The sequence below is a fragment of the Elaeis guineensis genome, chromosome 2 (genome assembly GCF_000442705.2).
Source record: "Elaeis guineensis isolate ETL-2024a chromosome 2, EG11, whole genome shotgun sequence".
NCBI lineage: Eukaryota > Viridiplantae > Streptophyta > Magnoliopsida > Arecales > Arecaceae > Elaeis > Elaeis guineensis.
Window position 1 is genome coordinate 69,608,447 of NC_025994.2, and position 8,798 is coordinate 69,617,244.

An 8,798-nucleotide genomic window follows, 5' to 3' on the forward strand; every position below is an offset into this window, starting at 1 on the left:
TACTATCACCGCCGCTGCCTCTGCTCTCCCTCTACTTTGCTTTGCCTAGCTCCACACCACACGCCACCTATCCCCCACTCAACTTGCTTGAGACAGTCTCTATATCCTCCACTCCTGTTTAGGGTTGGAAAAAATAAATATTTTATAAAAAATAAAAAATAAAAAAATATTTACCATCATAATTTTTGCATAGATCAAAGGTGAAGTACCGATGCGTAGGTAAATATCCTATTTACCTATGCCGGTAAATATTTTATCTATATAAATTTAATATTAATAATAATTAAAAAAATAAAAAAATATTATTTATTTATGCAAATATTGCCTATATCATTTGCCAACGCACGGAGTTTGCGTACATAATTATCCTGTTTATCTATATAAATTTTAAATCGATAAATAATTTATAAAAAAAAAAAAAAAAAGCAATACTATATCAGCATCGTCGAAATCCTTTTCCCCACCGAAACCCTTTTTCTCTTCTGTTTTCATCTCCCGTCGAACCCACTCCCACCGAATCCTTCACGCCTCCTATTTCTTCCTCCTTTCCCCACCGAACGCATCTCCCACCTCTGCTTTCCCTCTCTCCTTCCCTCTCCTCGGCTCTCTCACTCCATCCTCCCTCTCTCACCGTCAATCCTCACCACCGCGGCCGCCACCCCTGCTGCCGCTGCCGATCGCTACTGTGCTCCGACTCCACCCCATGCGCTGGTGGCAAAATCGCTCTACTCTGCTTCAAAGGTAAGACCTTTTCCCACATAGATTGAACTAGAGGGGGTCGGTCGTAGGGAACGTGGTCGTGGACGGTGGACGCCGGTGGGGGGGGGGGGTGTGGGGCGGGGTGCAGTGGTGGACGAGGGAGTCCTCTTCATTTTTTTTTTTGGCTCCATAGACGGAGGATGCCGATCGGGGATGCATCCTACAAAGCCCAATTTTCCCCTTCCTCCCGATCAAGAGGACTGACGGTCCTTCTAGCCATCGTGTTCTCCTCCCCCCTCCTCGTTCTCCTTACGAATTTTTTTCGACCACCATCCGGAGAGGCGGCGGTGATCCAGGCAAGAGGCGGTGATCCGACCGTGGCTTCCCCCCTTATCTTCCCTTGTCTCCAAACAAGAACCAATATAAAAAAAAAAAAAGAGGCCGCCGACTCCTCCTTCATGCCGTGTGCCCTCCTCCTTCATGGGTGGCGGATTGGGGCCGGCAGCCCAAATGGCCACAGAGAGGATGGCGGTCGATCTCCCACCGACCGTCAGACCTGATTTTCGGGTTATATGGTATTTTGCATTTTAGCTCCTATAATATTTGATCTCAATCCTTAATTATTTATAGTTTAATTTTTATTGTGAAATTTATTGTAAAATTTTTTATACTGCTGTTTAGTCTTTGGTGAAGTTTTTAATTTGATTATAATTTTTTAAAATATTTAATTTAATTATTCCATTGATACAATGTATATTATTTTTGCTTGTTATAATTTAAATATTTTATATATATATTATATATTTTATTTATTATAATTTAATACGAGAAACATCTATAATTTAAAGAAATCCTATCAAATTTTTTGTAGAAAAATTTTAATATAGAGTTATCTTTTTTTTGATAAATTAAGAATCTATCCTTATATGTATGTTCAGAGAAAATAGTTAACTTGCATTGAACTTTAGATTCCCGTTCAAGAGTAGTTCATATATTGGCCGACTTTTAGATGTCCTAATTTTAGACAGTTTGGAAAAATTTTAATCTTATTATTGTTAATAATTGATATTTTATTTTGTTATTTGGTATTCAGCAGTTATCTCTCCTTTATACTCTAGGTATATATTGGACAGAGTGCATGGGCACCGTATTCATATTGTATACTTAGAGAACTAATAGAAGATGCTATCAAATTTCTACAATAATGAGATAAAATATCAAGTAATAACAATAATAATATTGTTGCTTTTTTGAAAGGGATAGGACCACATTCGTTAGTAATGACTTAAAATGGATAGGATCGTGCATTTTTAAATTTTTTTTATAATACATACTTTAATAATAAATATTTCTCATGGATAGATGAAAAATATCGATAAGAGTTGGATGAATGCTCGCTTTATCATCTTACGTAAATACCGACAAGATGTTAGAGATTTTATAAGATTTGTACGAGAGAAAATTGATGATCTCAATAGAATCAAATGTCATTGTTAGAGATGTCACAACAACTACTTTCAGCCTACAGATGCAGTATTGGAACATTTGTTGAATTGGGGTATGGATCCAAAGTATACTATTTGGGATTTGCATAGAGAATGTAGACCTACTAATATAAGAGACCAATGTGTAGGTCAACTGTCTAGATCAATTGGTATCAATGATATGTTAGATGATTTATATGAAGGGGCACATGCTACTCAATATGGAGATAATTTTGTACCTGATAAAAATACTCATGACAACTTTCCTGACAGTATGGATAATACAAATGATGGACATTTTGAAAAACTCATGAGAGATGTCAAGGAGCCATTTCGCCATTGTGTTTGTGTGAAGCTCAAGAGTCAACAAATGTAGGAATAGCTCCTCTGATGACTCAAGCAGAGTAGCTTTCTGATTCCTTGCACAAGAGGATGAATTGAAAGAAAGAGCTTGTATCTAAATTGTAAGAAGTTTTTGAACCTTAAGTACTTGATAAAGCTTCTCCACCGTAAAATCATGTTTGGTTGGGGTCAAAAATCCTTTGAATATATATTGAACTTAATCAAGGAAGTATTATTGGATGGTGAAAAACTTTCAAAATCATATTCAGAGATAAAAAAATATATGCATGAACTTGGATTGGATTATACATCGATACATACATGTAAGAATGATTGTGCATTATTTTATAAAGAGCATCAACACGTAGATTATTGTCCAGAATATGGTGAGTCAAGGTATGTTGAAGATTTTGAAAGAGGTAAGAAGTAGTTTCACAGGGTTTTGAGATACTTTCTATTAACACCAAGACTTTAGAAACTTTATTAGTCATCGACGACCGTCGAGGTGATGAGATGGTATTATGAGATGAGAATTTCTGAGGATAACATCATTAGTCATCGAGCTGACTTCATAGTTTGGAGAAAATTTGACCAACAATATCTTCATTTTGCTAGTAAACCACGCAACATTCATTTTAGTCTAGCATCTGATGATTTCAATCCATTCCAGACCATGAGCAATGTTTACAGTATGTGACCGGTTATGCTAATGCCGTATAATGTTGCACCATGAAAATACATAAAAGACCATTTATATTTTTATTATTGCTTATTCTTGGACCTGCAGCTCTTGGTAATGAGATAGATATTTATCTGTAATCCTTAATCAATGAATTGAGAGAACTTTGGGAGATTGATATTGTAACATATGATTCAATCAATAAAAATTTTTTTGATTGCATCCGATGATAATATGGACAAGTAATAATTTTTCGACATATGGCAACCTATCTGAATGGAGTATAAAAAGATATTTGACATGTCTAATTTGCAACGATGATAGCTATTTTGTTAGACAGAAGTATGGAAAGAACATTGCTTATATGTGTCATCATCAATTTTTACCATATAATTATTCTTGAAAAATCCATTAGAATCGATGCTTTAATAGAAAGTCAGAGATGTATGGGCCACCTTGTGTGATAAGCAGACATGACATATTGGTATAATTAGAGGCACTTGGCAGTGTCAAATTCGGTAAAATTTTTGGGAGTCGCAAGCGAAAGCGTAATGAATCAGAGTTGAACTGGATGAAATGGAGCATATTTTTTGAATTATCTTATTAGCAACATCTTCTACATGATCATAACTTGGATGTTATACACATTGAGAAGAATATTTGTGATAATATTATTGAGATATTTTTTAACATCAAGAGAAAAACAAAAGATAATCCAAATTCTCGGCTAGACCTAGAAATAATGGGATTATGGCAAGAGTTGCATTTGGTACCTCCTGATGGTGAAAAATTTTTAATACCAATTGCAAGTTATACATTGCACGGAGATGAGAAAAAAAGATTTTGTGAGTGTTTAAAAATCGTAAAATTTTCTGATGATTTTACCTCCAATATTTCAAGATGTGTGAACTTGAAAGATGATAGTATCTTGGATATGAAGAGTCACGACTCTCATATTATGATGCAGCATTTTATATTCATTGTGATGCATGGCTTCTCAATCCTAGAGGCACAGAATGTACTTATTGAATTAGGTATTTTCTTTCGAAAATTATGTTGTTGGAAACTCCAAGGTGATATACTTCAGAAGCTTCAATCAGACATTGTCCTAATTTTGTGTAAGCTCGAAAAAAAAATTTTATCCTCATTTTTGATATTACGATACACTTAGCAGTTTACCTTCCAAGGAAGGCTTTGCTTGCCAGACCAGTTCAGTATCGATGGATGTATTATGTTGAAAATAATAATTTTACAAAAAAATTAATTTTTTACTTAGTTTACAATCATTATAATTCTAATTACGTATATTTTATATTTATTTTTATCATTTTATATGTGCAGATTCTTGTATAAGTTGAAATAATATGTGCGAAATAGGGCACGTCTAGAAGGATCAATTGCAGAAGCATATATATTCACAGAGTGTCTTACATTCTATTTGATATACCTCGATGATATAGAAACACGATTCAATCATGAAGAACGCAATATAGATAGGGAGTGGACCAACATTGAATCTATATTATCTATTTTCAAGATTAATGTTCGTTCCATTAATGGAAGAAAATACAAATATATGGACATAGAAGAGTGCGATATGGCATATTTCTATATACTAAAAAATTATGAAGAAATCTGTCATTTTATGCGGTAAATAGTTTTACATAATCAACATTATATATTTTTTATGAGATAAAATAAATAATAAGTATGTATTTATTGTAGAGAGTATAGAGACATATTATTGTGATAAAATAATAGAGATATCGAAGGATGACATCGAAGGAAGTTCGTAACTTCGTTCAGACAATGTGTAAGCACTATAGCAATTTTATTCAACTTTTTATTGTATATATTATGTATAGATGATTTATCGTAACTTATATGTATATTATTGTAGATGATGTTAATGTATCATAATAAAGAAGATGGTGCAATCGAGGAACTATATAATTTGGCATGCCACCTCGATCTTAGGGTTTCATGTTATAGCTCATATATTATTGATGGTATGAGATTTCATACAAGAGATCTTGATATACAGAGGCAGACTCAAAATAATAAAATTTTGATATTGGAAACCGACAGAGATAATGAGATTGAATATTATGGTATTCTAACAGATATTATACAGTTAAGATATGGGTCAAAATAATTTATTTACCTGTTTAAATGCCAATGATGGGATATCAGCAATAATAAGATTGGTATTCATAAAGATATATACTTCACAAGCATCAATTTTGCAAAAATATGGTACCAATCTGATCTTTTCGTACTCGCTAGTTAGGCAAAGCAAGTAATATATTTAAATGATACGAGATATAAGGATGAATGGCATGTTGTACAAAGGATGAATGGCATGTTGTGCAAAGGATTGCACCAAAAGGTATTTATGACATATATGTTCATTCTGAGATAGAAACAAATGAGGATTTCTTTCACGAGGAATAAAATACAGATAACTTGGGATAGTCCAGTGCCGACATTAGAAGCATATCTCCTCTGATTAGGGATGACGTGCAATTTGATAATATTGATGTTAGTGAATTAAATCTGAACGTGTCGGAGGATGATGATGACAACAATGACAACTTCATAAATAATGACAGGAAACGTTATACGTTGGTGGATTATGATGATGAAGATGTTGATAATCCTCCTGATGAAGATACAGACATTGAATAATAATATATAATTTTTCAAAAAAAACTCGTATATCTTATATTTCATATATCATTTAGTATTGATGTAATTTTTATCTATATTATATCGTTTCTAATATATTGTTTGAAACATGCATGCCACCAAGAGGTCGATCATGTAGGGGGGCTCACATGGAGATGTTGATACGTCTCCATCTCAATAGCAGTCACATCATCTTGAGGCAGGCACATCATCTCCTGTCATGACATGTTGATTTTATATATTATAATTATTTATATTTAATTTATTTTAATTTTTTATCATATATAAATAACTAATTTTAAGCTATGCTATCAAGAGGATGATCCGATGAGGGGGCCATACAGAGATGTTGGTCATCTCCATCTCAACAGCAGTCACATCATCCTGAGACAAGCACATCATCTGCCATGACAGATTGATTTTACATATTATAATTTTTTATATTTAATTTATTTTTAAATTTTTATCATGTATAAATAATTGATTTTAAGCTATGCCATCAGGAGGACGATCTGATAGGGAGGACCCACACAGAGTGTTGGTACCTTTTCATCTCAGTAGTAGTCTATCGAGGCAGGCACATCATCTCCTACCATGACAGATTTATTTTACATATTATAGTTTTTTGTATTTAATTTACTTCAAATTTTTATCATGCATAAAAAATTAATTTTAAGCTTTTATTTTGCTGCGGCTGATACTATCATTAGGTAGACTCATGGAGCCGCCAGAAATGAGAAGTTAGACGAGTGGAGGAGGGCACATCTTGGGAAGAGGTTGAGGGTTGTCATCCCATCGAGATATATTCTACCATTTGAGCGCCACATCAGGGATCCATACATGGTGAGATTGGCATTATTGTCTGAATGTACACTCTCTTGATGATGTTCGACTGGTAGAGAATTACGAAGCCACAGAAGTAGATCCTTCTCGATCATTTATAGGTAACTAAATATAAATTATGTTATATTTTTAAATACAGATCTTTCTATTTATTTTATATTTAATTTGATAATTACTTAATTTTTATTTTTTTAAATCTCATATATTGTACATTATTTGTGCAGCATGACTTTGATATCGAGGAGATTGATACACAGTGCGTGCAGGAGGCTATCGTTAGGCATATGGGGAGGTTGCTTAAGGAGTTTAGATATGAGCTCCATAGCCACTGGAAGGAGGTCTTCAATGCACGTGGGGCGGCAGCGGTACGTGAGACACCCCACAAGAATATTTCATGCCTTGATTGGGATTTGCTCTGCAACAAGTACGAGGATCCTGCATATCGAGTATAACTATTATATATAATAAAAATATGAATTATTAAATTGATGTGGTATCGTAATATGTTCACTCCTTTCTTGAATGTATTTACTTATTAGGTCTTTTGTGAAAAGAATACAAAGAACCGATCGAGACTTATGATGATGCATTATGGCAGATCAAAGTCATTTGCGCAGCTCAGTATGGGCTGATAAATGTATATACATACATTTCTAATGATTTTTTAGAATATGTATGTGTTTGTGCACCTACATTTATAAATTTTAGAGGAACATCGAGGCAGGACAGCTGGCGGGGTGGATTGAAGTCCCCATCAGAAGACCCATCATCGGGCGATGGGGAAGTGGCTTCTTGGGACTAAGGAGAGACATATAAGTATTAATTGATTAAGTTCTATGTTTCAATTTCATTATGAAGTTCAAACTTTTGATTATATTTATTTTTTTCTTTAATTGGGACTGGATGATGCATATATGATCTCAATCCACCGCTGAGGGCTCCACCCCACCCATAGATGACGATATTTGTGATGAGCTACTTGATAGGAGATCTAGTTATATTACGGGGTTGGGATATGCGGTTGTGGCCTCCAGCTCCTCTAGAGCATCACATATTTCTTGTGATGCTCGTTTGCGTGAGGCGGAGAGGAGACATGAGGAGGAGCGCTGTAGATATGATGAGGAGATAGTGGTCCCACAGCGCGCCAATTCTCGACTTATGTTCCAACTTGAAGTATTTGAGATGAAGCTCGATGAGTTATATAGTCACATACCTCCCCCACCAACCCCCGACGTCCTCACTGATGCCTATGATCATGACTTTGTCGATGATAATGATGGGTGTCCTGCGATCGATATCATTTTATATTATTTTTAATCTATATATTTTCATCATTTAGTAAATAATTAGTGTGTTAACTTAATTTTTTATATTTTTTAATCTATTGCAGGTTTGTGATACTGCTTGGCATGTAGAGTTTAATTTTGTATAGATGTATATATTTATATTTGTATGTATACTTGTTTATACGGTTGTATATATATATATATTTTGCTTTCTGTGTGGTTGTAAAAATTAACACAATATTTTGCTATATATATATATATAGATTATATCATTGTTAAAGTAAAATGAATTTGATTCTGACATATGTGTAAATGAAGAAGATAGTGTACATATCGTATATGTTTATTTGTCTACAGATATATAAAAAAAATTATAAAAAATTGGCATGAAAGCAATCAATTTCTTTTTTAGATTAAAAAGATAATTAGCGATGCAAAACAAGCATAGATAAATTTTTTTGATGATGCTAATTAGCGTCGGTAAATAATCCATAGCGCTACCAAAGGGTGTGCCAGGGTGTCGGATGTGCCACCATTAGTTATGCTAATGATATTTACCGACGCTAATTAGCATCACTAAAGAGATTCATCTACACTTATTTTGCACCACCAAATAAGCCAATTAGCAATGCAAAATAAGCATAGGTAAAGTTCTTTAGTGATGTGAAACTCCGGCACATCCCGACTTTCCAGCACGTCCTTTGGCAATGCTATGAAATATTTACTGATGCTTAATTAGCATTGCAAATAATTTTTCTCAACGTAAAATTAGCGTCG

The 8,798-nt window shown here is 34.0% G+C and overlaps 1 long non-coding RNA gene across 2 annotated transcripts; it reads left to right on the forward strand.

The window, feature by feature from the left end:
* The first annotated feature begins 469 nt into the window (after window positions 1-469).
* On the forward strand, window positions 470-7,405 carry LOC105034851 (uncharacterized). 2 transcript variants are annotated; one of them, XR_012138575.1, is made up of 4 exons: window positions 470-741; window positions 6,396-6,465; window positions 6,603-6,836; window positions 6,960-7,405. It is a non-coding gene; the product is annotated as an uncharacterized lncRNA (long non-coding RNA). The 2 variants fall into 2 exon arrangements; XR_830244.4 differs by lacking the exon at window positions 6,396-6,465.
* Window positions 7,406-8,798: the final 1,393 nt, after the last annotated feature.